The following is a 13,095-nucleotide window of genomic DNA, read 5'->3' as shown; positions in this document are numbered from 1 at the left end:
GGCATTGTCCTGCATTAGGAGGAACCCAGGGCCAACTGCACCAGCATATGGTCTCACACGGGGTCTGAGGATCTCATCTCGGTACCTAATGGCAGTGAGGCTACCTCTGTCGAGCACATGGAGGGCTGTGCGGCCCTCCAAAGAAATGCCACCCCACACCATTACTGACCCACTGCCAAACCGGTCATGCTAAAGGATGTTGCAGGCAGCAGATCGCTCTCCACGGCGTCTCCAGACTCAGTGTGAACCTGCTTTCATCTGTGAAGAGCACAGGGTGCCAGTGACGACTTTGCCAATCCTGGTGTTCTGTGGCAAATGCCAAGCGTCCTGCACGGTGTTGGGCTGTGAGCACAACCCCCATTTGTGGACGTCGGGCCCTCATACCACCCTCATGGAGTCGGTTTCTAACTGTTTGTGCAGACACATGCACATTTGTGGCCTGCTGGAGGTCATTTTGCAGGGCTCTGGCAGTGCCCCTCCTATTCCTCCTTGCACAAAGGCGGAGGTAGCGGTCCTGCTGCTGGGTTGTTGCCCTCCTACGGCCCCCTCCGCGTCTCCTAGTGTACTGGCCTGTCTCCTGGTAGTGCCTCCAGCCTCTGGACACTACGCTGACAGACACAGCAAACCTTCTTGCCACAGCTCGCATTGATGTGCCATCCTGGATGAGCTACACTACCTGAGCAACTTCTGTGGGTTGTAGAGTCTGTCTCATGCTACCACGAGTGTGAAGGCACAACCAACATTCAAAAGTGACCAAAACATCAGCCAGAAAGCATTGGTACTGAGATGTGGTCTGTGGTCCCCACTTGCTGAACCACTCCTTTATTGAGTGTGTCTTGATAATTGCCAATAATTTCCATCTATTGTCTATTCCATTTGCACAACAGCACAACAGTGTTGTGTTGCTTCCTACGTGGACAGTTTGATTTCACAGAAGTTTGATTCACTTGGAGTTATATTCTGTTGTTTAAGTGTTCCCTTTAATTTTTTGAGCAGTGTAATTCAGGACTCCATATAAAATAATAACACATTATACTCACCTCCTGCAGCGGGCGCCTTCCCAGCAAAACCGGCACAACTGTTTCAGGAGGGTGATGTGACATTATTGTGTCACAAGTTTGTTGCGGTCAGTGATCAATCACTTGTCAGCTGCAAATTTTACTACTCCCTCAGAGTAAATGTCTGCCCTGAAGGGATATTGATGTGCTGCAGCCAAAGAATGGGTGGCACTCATTAGCTGCAAACTGCATGTCACACAACAATGTCAAGTCACCATCAAGAATAGTAATGCAGACATTGCAGGAATGACGCTACAGCAGGAGGAGAGTATCCATTGTTTTTATTTTATATGGGGTCCTGAATTTATCAAAGAAGCACTCCCATCAAATTTTCTATTCTCTTAATATATTGCAATCATCATATTATATAGCACTCTGTACGTACAATTGCTCATTTTGCCTTTCCACTCGACTAATTCTTCTCTTTTCTCTATCTAGAAACAGGAAGTCTCTTGTCCCTGCATTTATCATCCCCCCTTCAACTCCTGACCCAGCTGTTCCCTCCTCCCCCTGCCAGGGACTTTTGCAGTGACATGACGCATACAGGGAAAATTGACCTCCTATTTCTACATAGAGCTTAGAAAGATTCAGTTAGTCAGTTTTTAATCGTGTGATGTCATAGACATAATGGAAAAGAGAAGAATTAGCTGGGTAGAAGGACAAAATGAGCAACTGTAAGTACACTGTTATGATCTGCAACATAAACTAAGGAAAGATAGGGGAAAGCTGTCCCTACAGTAAGACTAAGCTGAATCCCTACGATGTAGCGGGCTGCCTGTTCCTTGTGAACAGACCCGCCTTAGTCCTCAGCTAGTCTGAACGAAGACCTATAGAATTAAGGGAGGGGTCCCTAAAAGAACTAAGGACTGGAACAAAAATGGGACACCTCCTAAACAGAAGTTGCTGCAGAGCACAAAAGACAAACTGACAAAAAGTACTAGAGGTCCCAGAAGGACCAAGTGAACTAAACAAAGATAGGCACCGAAGCACCTGGCTAGAGAGACAGTCAAACACTGAAGTCCAACAAGGCCAGAGGGGTCATGTGACCGCAAAACACAAGATAGAAAAAACTAACAGGAGGGTTCTAACATACACAGTGCTTTATAAAATGATGATTGCAATATGTTACGAGGATAAGAGGTCCTGCTCTTAAGAGGACCCCTGCTCTCCTCCATCTACAGCTTCGGCTTGGGATAGCTCATAGAGTCTCACGGCTTTCAGTATCACCTCTATGCTGACGACACACAGATCTACCTCTCTGGACCTAATATCACCTCCCTACTAAACAGAATCCCACACTGCCTGTCCGCTATTTCATCTTTCTTCTCTGCTAGATTCCTAAAACTTATTATGGATAAAACTGAATTCATCATCTTTCCACCATCTCGCTCAACCCCCCCACCTGACCCATCTATCAAAGTCAATGGCTGCTCACTCTCCCCAGTCCCTCAAGCTCGCTGCCTCGGGGTAACTGTTGACTCTGATCTCTCCTTCAAACCTCATATCCAAGCCCTTTCCACTCCCTGCGGATCTGCACATTCCTCAACCATGAATCTGCAAAAACCCTAGTGCACACCCTCATCATCTCTCACCTCGACTACTGCAACCTCCTGCACTGTGGCCTCCCTTCTAACACTCTCGCACCCCTCCAATCTATCCTAAACTCAGCTGCCCGACTAATCCACCTGTCCCCCCGCTATTCCCCGGCCTCTCCACTCTGTCAATTCCTTCACCGGCTCCCCATGGCCCAGAGACTCCAGTTCAAAACTCTAACCATGGCATATAAAGCCATCCACCACCTGTCTTCTCTATACATCTGTGACCTAGTCTCCCGGTACATACTTACATGCAACCTCTGATCCTCACACAATCTCCTTCTCTACTCCCCTCTTATCTCCTCTTCCCACAATCGCATACAAGATTTCTCCCGTGCATCCCCCCTACTCTGGAACTCTCTAGTCCAACATATCCGACTCTCACCTACCGTGGAAACCTTCAAAAAGAACCTGAAGACCCACCTTTTCCGACAAGCCTACAACCTGCAGTTTCCCTTGCTCCACCATACCGCTGCATGACCATCTCTACCCTCACCTACTGTATCCTCACCCATCCCTTGTAGATTGTGAGCCCTCACGGGCAGGGTCCTCTCTCCTCCTGTACCAGTCGTTGACTCATTTTTGTTCAAATTATTGTACTTGTTGTTTGCTATGTATACCCCTTTTAAACATGTAAAGCGCCATGGAATTAATGGCGCTATAATAATAAATAATAATAATAATAAACATTTTGATGAGAGGGCTTCTTTAAACTGGGGTTGTCCAGTAATGGACCACACCTTTAAATATTTCCTTTTTTCTATTTTTTGGTTTAAATTTTCTTTATTTAAAAATATTCATATACAAATGTATAATGCACATATGAATTTAGTTTCTCCACCCCAATTATTATGGGACATAAATTGACATGACATAAAAAGAAAAGCAAAGAAGAAGATAAAAATAACATCCAGACCTGTAACAAACCATTATTGCAATCATCGATACTCTGCTTAAAGCTGTAATATTATCCTCGGTATACCTTAACCTATTCCCACCCCAATAATATGTACACATTGGGTTACTGCAAACATGGGACATATAAATCAGTCTAATTTTTGGAACTTTGCGCATAGGCTGTACAAGTGAATCAGGATATTTTTGAAATTGAGGACAAATATATTTCCCCATTAGTTTAATTTCCTCTGACCCAGACTCAAACCATTGGTAACTGGTCTTTCCTGGAAAAAATAGACAATTTTAGGAGCAGCAAAAACAAATCCTTTTACTTTGCAGAAAAGTCTTACATTATGGAGAGATTTTCATTCTTTTAATGTGAAGCCTTAGATGAGCTTATTTTGCCCTCTAGTGGTAACACACTTAAACATTTTACGGAAAAAGTGTTCTGTTAAAGGGTTTGTCTCCTGGACCAGGTCGGGATCGTCAAGGGGTTAGTGCCTACGGGCCACATGTGCACAAAAGACGCCGAGGGAACGGAGGACAGGTGAGAGGAATCTTTTTTTTTTTTTCTTTTTTATGTGTGTGGAGAACAGGGGACAATTCTTCCAGATGGGGACCTGGATGGGGCATTACTACCCGATGGGGGACATTACTGCAAGACGAGGACCAGGATGGGGCACATTACTACAAGATGGGGACCACCAGGATGGGGCACATTATTACAAGATGGGGACCACCAGGATGGGGCACATTATTACAAGATGGGGACCACCAGGATGGGGCATATTACTACAAGATAGGGACCACCAGGATGGGGCATATTACTACAAGATGGGGACCACCAGGATGGGGCATATTACTACAAGATAGGGACCACCAGGATGTGGCATATTACTACAAGATGGGGACCACCAGGATGGGGCACAATACTACAAGATGGGGACCACCAGGATGGGGCATATTAATGCAAGATGGGGAGCTTACACTCTACAGGAGAGAGAGCAAGGACCCCACTAATCAAAAGAGCTTCCATTCTACAGAAGAGAGAGGACTCTGCTGATCATAGGAGCTTACACTCTACTAGAGAAAGAAGGAGGACTCTGCTGACTATAAGAACTTACACTCTACTGGAGAGAGAGGACTCTGCTGACCATAAGAGCTTACACTCTACTGGGGAGAGAGAGAGGACTCTACTGATCATAAGAGCTTACACTCTACTGGAGAAAGAAAGAACTCCACTGACCATAAGAGTTTACAATCCACTAGAGAGAGAGAGGACCCCGTTGGCCATAAGAGCTTATACTCTAATACAGAGAGAGAGACAGAAGACTCTTCTGACCATAAGCACTTACACTCTCTCTACTGGAGAGAGAGGACTCTGCTGACCATAAGAGCTTACACTCTACTGGAGAGAGAAGACTCTGCTGACCATAAGCACTTATACTCAACTAGAGAGAGAGAACCCTGCTGACCATAAGAGCTTACACTCTACAGGAGCGAGAGCAAGGACCCCACTAATTAAAAGAGATTACACTCTACAGAAGATAGAGAACCCTGCTGACCATAAGAGCTTACACTCTACAGGAGAGAGAGTGAGGACCCCACTAATCAAAAGAGAGTACACTCTACAGGAGAGAGAAAACCCCGCTGACCATAAGAGCTTACACTCTACTGGAGAGAGAAAACGAGGACCAAACTGATCATAAGAGCTTACACGATAAGGTCTTGCTCACACTGGCGTGGAGTCCGATGAATGCTCACATAAACAATGGTGAAGATGGAGAAATTAAGTTCTCCATCTTTGTGCACCTGTGCGGCGATTCATGCGAGAGAATCGGATCACACTCAGATCAAACTCGAACAGAGTTTGAGCCAAGTGTCATTAGCATAATCGTCCAGATTCTCTCACATGAGAAAATATTTGGCCATATAACCCCAGCCTAAAGGAGATATAGAGAGCACCCTGCTGACCATTAGAGCTTATACTTTACAGAAGAGAGAGACTTACCCAGTAATTCTGGAGATGGAAAGTGACTCTGCTGTATAAACTGTGCTCCACTGTGGTCCGTTGATATGTGATGACCCAGGTACTGACCATAACTGTATAAGGCAGAGGTCTCAAACACGTGGCCCGCGGGCCGCATGCGGCCCCTGAGGCTGCTTTATGCGGCCCGCAGGCACAGACCCCTTGATGATCCCGACATGGTCCAGGAGGAGCTGCCGACAGCAGCGCTGCATTGCCGTGCACTGCGCAGAGACCGGCTCTCTGCACAGCATTTCTAAAGCCAGCCGCCGGCCAATCAGAGGCCAGCAGCTGACGTCATACGCCGCTGCGCTGGGACGCAGATATCAGCTGCTGGCTTCTGACTGGCCGGCGGCTGGCATTGTAAATGCTGTGCAGAGAGCCGGTCTCTGCGCAGTGCGCGGCAATGCAGCGCTGCTGTCGGCGGCTCCTCCTGGACCAGGTCGGGATCGTCAAGGGGTCTGTGCCTACAAGATAGGGACCACCAGGATGGGGCATATTACTGCAAGATATGGACCACCAGGATGGGGCATATTACTACAAGATAGGGACCACCAAGATGGGGCACATTACTACAAGATGGGGACCACCAGGATGGGGCATATTACTGCAAGATAGGGACCACCAGGATGGGGCACATTACTGCAAGATGGGGACCACCAGGATGGGGCATATTACTGCAAGATGGGGACCACCAGGAAGGGGCATATTACTATTACTGAAAGATCCTAGGGGTACGGGAAGTGCTGGAGGCCACCCGTACGCCCGAATCTACCAGGACATGGAGGGATCAAGCCGCAGAGGGGACCGGCCCCTAACTAGTGGGAATTGCAATATTCAGCTAGAAACCGGAGGCTTCTACATTTTCAGGGTGTAGTTGCCACAGCCGCAATTAATCGCCAAAAAGGTAGCCACACAGGATCCAGGGAACTCCAGGTTGCCCGCCAAGATCTGAGGTTACCGGCTTGGGACACTGTTTGCGAGGCGCAGGACAGGAGGGTGAGACCCAGCGCAGGAAGACGTCTGAGAAAGGCACACAGAAAGGGGTCCCGTTAAGTGCTCTTGAATTACCTGAGGGATTGCCAAACCCCCTACAGTGGTGAACGCAGGACGACGTGGGTGGTTATAATCTGCAGTTGTAACCAGGAGCAACGTGATAATCGTGAGTAAACCCTGAAGACTGCACCCCACTGTCTCTGTGAATTATTGCTGCGCCATCATCCACTGCACTGCACTGCACAACAACATCTACCTCATCTATAATCACCACAGCACGCCCTGGAGCTAAGCTCTGCCTGTGGAGAGCTGAACCAACTCTGCTGCGTTACCAACAGCTCCAGAAGATCTGCACCGCAGCGGCGGCCCCATATAACCGCATACCACAGGTGGCGTCACGAACATTAAACATAAAAACTATAATCCTTTTCAATAAATCCCCTTTTATTCACCTGCCTGTGTCACAGACCGGTTCACCATCACTGTGACATCTCCCCTAGCAACGACCTGCCAGATTGGGACCACCAGGATGGGGCACATTACTGCAAGATGGGGACCACCAGGATGAGGCACATTACTGCAAGATGGGAACCACCAGGATGGGGCACATTACTTCAAGATGGGGACCACTAGGATGGGGCACATTACTACAAGGTGGGGATCAGGATGATTTGCTTGTGTATTAGGTAGTGTAGGGAGAAAAACGGTACATTACACATATCCATCTTAACAAACAGTCCTTCTGAGGCAGGCAGGGTGTATAGGCAGGCGGTGTATATAGCAGATTGCAGTGCATATAGCACAAGAGGCTCCATTCCAATTCTGCCTTCTGCTGCTGTTAGATATTTCTATACAAAGGCCCAGGTCTCAGGGGCCAGGAATACTTTTCTTTGGATCTTAATCCTCATTATTTGCTTAAAAAGCAATCCAGAGAACACCGTTTTTCTGCGCCATTTACTTGTTGACACTGCAGAATACAGCCAGGTCCTTTCCATATTATCCAGCTATTTAAAACTGTGTTTTCTCCGTCAAACGGATCACATATACGTTGTCAGAAAATACTGCCATTTCTGGCCTCCATTAAAAATTTCCTTTAGTGTGTCAGTGAAGCAATTCACAGCAGTTTGCTGTTCAAACTACTTACCTACAGGCCAGGTATTTAAAACTCTGTTTTCTCCGTCACACGGATCACATATAAATTTGCTCCAAACTCAGTCATTTGTAGTGAGCGTGGAAGATACTGTCCTCCATTTAAAATGGGCAAGGCATGTGGCAAGGGACGGGGAACTGGACATGATGGTAATGGTGCATGCAGAAGCCAAGGACAAGGCCATGGGCAAGCTGAAATTGTGCCACAACAAACACCCACATCTTCTCGCCTGACCTTCCTGTCCCAATTTCTAGGGGACCGCAGCACACCACTATTGAACCCAGAGCAGTGTCAAAAGGTTGTTGGTTGGATAGCGGATAATGCTTCCAGTCACTTAGCCACCACACGGTCAAGTTTCAGTAGCCGTGAGTCTGTACCGCATATTGCTCACCCTGATCCTCCTTCCTCCCACCATGCTGAGTACCCAGAGACAACTGATCCCACACTTGAACACCCTGAAGAGTGGTTCACTTTTCCATTTATAGATTCGGGCTTCTCGCCTAGTCCACTTGAAGCAGGGCAAGAGGAGATCGCGTGTAGCGATGCCCAAATATTTGAGCAGCCACGGTCACACGAAGGCGACGGTGGGAAAGTGTCAAAGAGGTGGACGATGATGACACACAATTGCTAGAAAGTCAGGAGGAGGACCAGGGTGCGGAAGTGGAAGACGAGGTGGTGGATGATATAGTAACTGACCCAACCTGGCAGGAGGACAGGCAGATCGAGGACAGCAGCACACGGGGGGAGGGAGACAGAGCACCCCAACAGGCAGGAAGAAGCAGTGTGGTGGCCGCAGACAGAAGGCAGGCAACCGTTCCCCATAAAACCAACATGAAGGAAGTTGCCAGTACAACTGTTAGGTCTTCCCGAGTCTGGTTCTATTTTAAAGACTCTGCCGATAACCCCAAAAAGGCCATTTGCACCACCTGCCAGGCCAGCATCAGCAGGGGTGGCAAAACGACCAGCCTGACCACCACCAGTATGATCAGGCACATGGCAGCAAAGCACCCGACTTTGTGGGCTGAACCCCAGGGTCCAGGAACAGTGTCTGCAGGTGGCACCATTGCTTCTTCCACTGTTGTGCATGCAAGCCAATCCCCTGTCCATGGTGCATGCGAAGATGCATCCTGCCCTGCACCTGTCGTTGCGCACTCTCAAGTAGCAGCATCAGGAAGCACGTCCATGTCCTTGTCCAAGCGCAGCGTTCAGTTGTCCATACCCCAGTCCTTCGAACGCTAGCGCAAATATGCAGCCAATGCCCCACAGGCCACACTACTAAATTCTCACATTTCACTACTGCTTGCGCTCGAAATGTAGCCTTTTAGGCTCGTGGAGACGGAAGCATTCCGCAACCTGATGGACGCGGCCGTCCCTCGGTACTCGGTCCACAGCCACCACTATTTCTCCCGGTGTGCCATCCCCGCATTACACAAGCACATGTCCCAAAACATTAGCCGTGCCCTCAACAACGCAGTTACCGGGAAAGTCCACCTAACTACGGACACGTGGACAAGTGCTTGTGGGCAAGGATGGTACATCACGCTGACGGCACACTGGGTTAACATCATGGAAGCCGGGACCCAGTCGGACCTTGGGACGGAATACGTCCACCCGATGCCAAGGATTGCGGGCCCTAGGTCAATCAGGGTAGCCCCCACAGTCTACAGCTCCTGCACCTCATCCTCCTCAGCCTCCTCTTCCTCTTCAGTCTCCATATCCAAAATGACCACATCAGTCACAAGCTGGAAGCACTGCAGGACTGCCTTGGCCAAGTGGCAACAGGCTGTGCTGAAGCTAATATGCTTAGGTGACAAACCGCACAATGCTGAAGAGTTGTGGACAGCTCTATAAGAGAAGGCAGATCTGTGGCTCACACCGCTGAACCTACAGCCAGGCATGGTCATGGCAGGAACCTGGTGGCGGCTCTATGGCGAGGCGAGCTCACACACGTACCATGCCTGGCCCATGTGCTTAACCTCGTGGTTCAGCGGTTTCTCAAATCCTACCCAGAGCTGCCGGATCTGCTTGTTAAAGTATGCATCCTGTGTGCCCATTTTAGAAAGTTAGCTACAGCTTCCGCCGCCCTTGCAGTGTTTCAGCAGCGTTTGCAGATTCCGGCTCACAGACTGGTGTGTGATGTCTCCACGCGTTGAAACTCTGCACTGCAGATGTTGGGAAGGATTTGTGAGGAGAAGAAAGCAGTTGTTGAGTACCAGCATCAACAAGGCCATCAGTATTCAGTTCAGACTCCACACATAAGACCTCAGGAGTGGACATGGATGTCAGACATATGTACCATCCTCCAAAACTTTGAGGACTCCACCAAGATGGTGAGCGGCGATGACGCCATAATTAGCGTCACCATCCCGCTTCTCTGTCTTCTGAAATGCTCTCTGCTCACAATCAAAGAGGATACATTGCAAGCGGAGCACGATGAGATGGAGCAAGTAACCATACAGGGTGATTACACACAGCCAAGCCTCATCTCATCCCAACGTGGATTGGGTGACAATGAGGATGAGGAGGAAGAGGAGGAAGGACAGGAGCTAGTTTCATGCACTATAGACGGTACTACCTGCACAGCTGTCATACCGTCTGTCCAGCGTGGATGGCCAGAGGACAGAAAGGAGGAGGAGGAGAGCATGGTCAGTCATCCTCTTGGTGAGGACACGGAAGTCTTGCCTGTTAGTAGTCTGGCATGCATGGCTGAGTTTATGTTACGCTGCCTTTCCCATGACCCTCGCGTTCTCAAAATTTTGTGTGACAGTCATTACTGGTTGGTGACACTTCTAGACCCACGCTACAAGGAGAACTTTATATCTCTTATTCCTGAGGCCGACAGGTCTACAAAAATGGGGCTGTACCAGGAAGCCCTTGTTGCGGAACTATTAAAAACATTCCCATCTGAAAATGCTGGCAGCAGAGGGCACACTTGTTACTGTGGCCCTGCTCTGTGTGTCTTTAAATTCTTAGTTCGGTTTTTCTAAAATTGATCAGCTGTTGGACTCACTGCATACCCTATAACTGTATAGCAGACTCTCTCCTTTCTCATGGGAACATGTCATACATTGTTACTGTGGCCCTGCTCTATGTGTCTTTAAATTCTTAGTGGGGTTTTTCCTAAAATTGGTCAGCCGTTGGACTCACTGCATACCCTGTAACTGTATAGCAAACTCTCTCCTTTCTAAATTGAATTTGTCGTTACTGTGGCCCTGCTCTATGTGTCTTTAAATTCTTAGTGGGGTTTTTCCTAATATTGGTCAGCCGTTGGACTCACTGCACACCCTATAACTGTATAGCAGACCCTTTCCTTTCTAATAGGAACATGTCGTACTTGTTACTGTGGCCCTGCTCTGTGTGTCTTTAAATTCTTAGTGGGGTTTTTCCTAAAATTGGTCAGCCGTTGGACTCACTGCATACCCTATAACAGTATAGCAAACTCTCTCCTTTCTAAATTGAATTTGTCGTTACTGTGGCCCTGCTCTATGTGTCTTTAAATTCTTAGTGGGGTTTTTCCTAAAATTGGTCAGCCGTTGGACTCACTGCATACCCTATAACTGTATAGCAGACCCTCTCCTTTCTAATAGGAACATGTTGTAGTTGTTACTGTGGCCCTGCTCTGTGTGTCTTTAAATTCTTAGTGGGGTTTTTCCTAAAATTGGTCAGCCCTTGCAGTCACAGCATGGGCATTACCACTATAGGAGACCCGCTCCTTTATAATGGGAACATTTTTTTTACTGAGCCCCTCCTCTATGTCTCTTCAAAGGAGTATTGGGTTGCGTCCAAATTTTTGGCAGCCCTTGCAGTCACTGGATATGGAATAACAGTATAAGAGACCCACTTGTTAATAATGGGAACAACAAAGCATTAGCCGGCTGATGGCTCTCTAACAATAGCGACGGCCGTCTGCTGGCTGCTTTTAAGAATATTAAGGGCCGTCTGATGTCTCTATAAAAATAGGCTTTAGGACTTTCAGAGTCCCTTCATCATAAATAAAACAGGATGTGTCTGATGATGTGTCACACAACACATTGCCAGATAAGGTTGTAAAATGTTAAAATGACATTTCCCGGTGAATGCATTTGTCTTACAAAATAACGTAAAAAAAACAAAACAATAGGATCTTTCTTTTGTATAAAAAACAGCGTCACCAATTTAACCTCAATGTAATCACATTGTTCGGCTCCTGCATCTCCTCCTCCATCTCCGAAATGACCACATCAGTCACAAGCTGACAGCACTGCAGCACTGCCTTGCCCAAGCGGCAACAGGCTGTGCTGAAGGTAACATACTTAATGCTTAATTGACAAACCGCCCAGCGCTGCAGAGTTGTTGAAAGCTGTAACACAGCAGCCTGATCTGTGGCTCTCACTGCTGAATATACAGCCACGCATGGTCGTGTGTGACAATGGGCGGAACCTGGTGACAAAGAAATGACAGCCGGAGTAGATACGGTTTCCCTCTATGCCAGTCCTTTCACCGAGCTAAATACAACTCTCAGCAAAAAAAAGCTGTTGACTGGCTCCGTACCGTCCCTGGCCAGGATTTTTGTAATTACCTTACATTGCAGATAATGCCTGTGAGCGGCACTATCACTGGCCGCTCACAGGTATCACGTGACCCCCAGCTGCAGCCAGCTCTGACATCCGCGTTCCAGTTGGATGCCAGGCTGTGGGCGGGGTTACCCCCCACGTCACATCCGGCATCCACCGCGCGCTCGGCCCCACCCCATGGGGAAAGCGCGTGATGGATGGTGGGTGTGGCGCGTGGACTGATGGATGGTGGAGTGGCCGCTTACAGGCATCACGTGACCCCGCGCTGACTTGTCGTGACGTCAGCGCGGGGTCACGTGATGCCTGTGAGCGGCCACCAATAGCGCCATTCACAGATATTATCAGCAATATAAGGTAATTACAAAAAGTCTTAGGGGCCCCAATACATTGGGAGGGTAATATAAAGTAATGGACAACTTTAACTCTTTACATTCCAGTCAGCTCTCTCCAGCCTATTGATTTCTATACAGCAGTTATCTGCTCACCTCCCTCCCTCTCATCTTCTGAAGAGATTTAGATATAAACTCAACAGCTGGCAGCTTTCACAGCTCTGGCTGTCTGGAGTCATGTGATTGTTCAAATTCCCCTGTTATCTGTATGTGTAAACATAGTGATAACAGTGTAGACTCCAGAACTAGTGATGAGCGAGCACTAAAATGCTCGGGTACTCGTTGCTCAGGTCGAGCAAATTGGAATGCTCGAGTGCTCGGTCCGAGCAACGAGCCCAATGTACGAGAGTCTATGGGAAACTCGAGCATTTTTTCAGCGGCTCCCCCGGCGGTCTACAGAGAGCCTAAAAATTGCCCAAATCGATGAGAAC

At 48.1% G+C, this 13,095-nt stretch overlaps 1 protein-coding gene across 2 annotated transcripts in view; it reads right to left on the bottom strand.

Annotated features, from left to right (window-relative positions):
- MTHFD2L (methylenetetrahydrofolate dehydrogenase (NADP+ dependent) 2 like) overlaps window positions 1-13,095 on the bottom strand; it is a 243,454-nt gene that overhangs the window by 147,674 nt on the left and 82,685 nt on the right. The window lies entirely within an intron of this gene.

This window comes from Phyllobates terribilis, unplaced genomic scaffold (genome assembly GCF_046119375.1).
Source record: "Phyllobates terribilis strain yellow unplaced genomic scaffold, ASM4611937v1 Scaffold_1__5_contigs__length_1240528914, whole genome shotgun sequence".
Lineage (NCBI taxonomy): Eukaryota > Metazoa > Chordata > Amphibia > Anura > Dendrobatidae > Phyllobates > Phyllobates terribilis.
The sequence above is the reverse complement of the archived record's forward strand: the minus strand, read 5'-3'. Positions and strand labels throughout refer to the sequence as shown.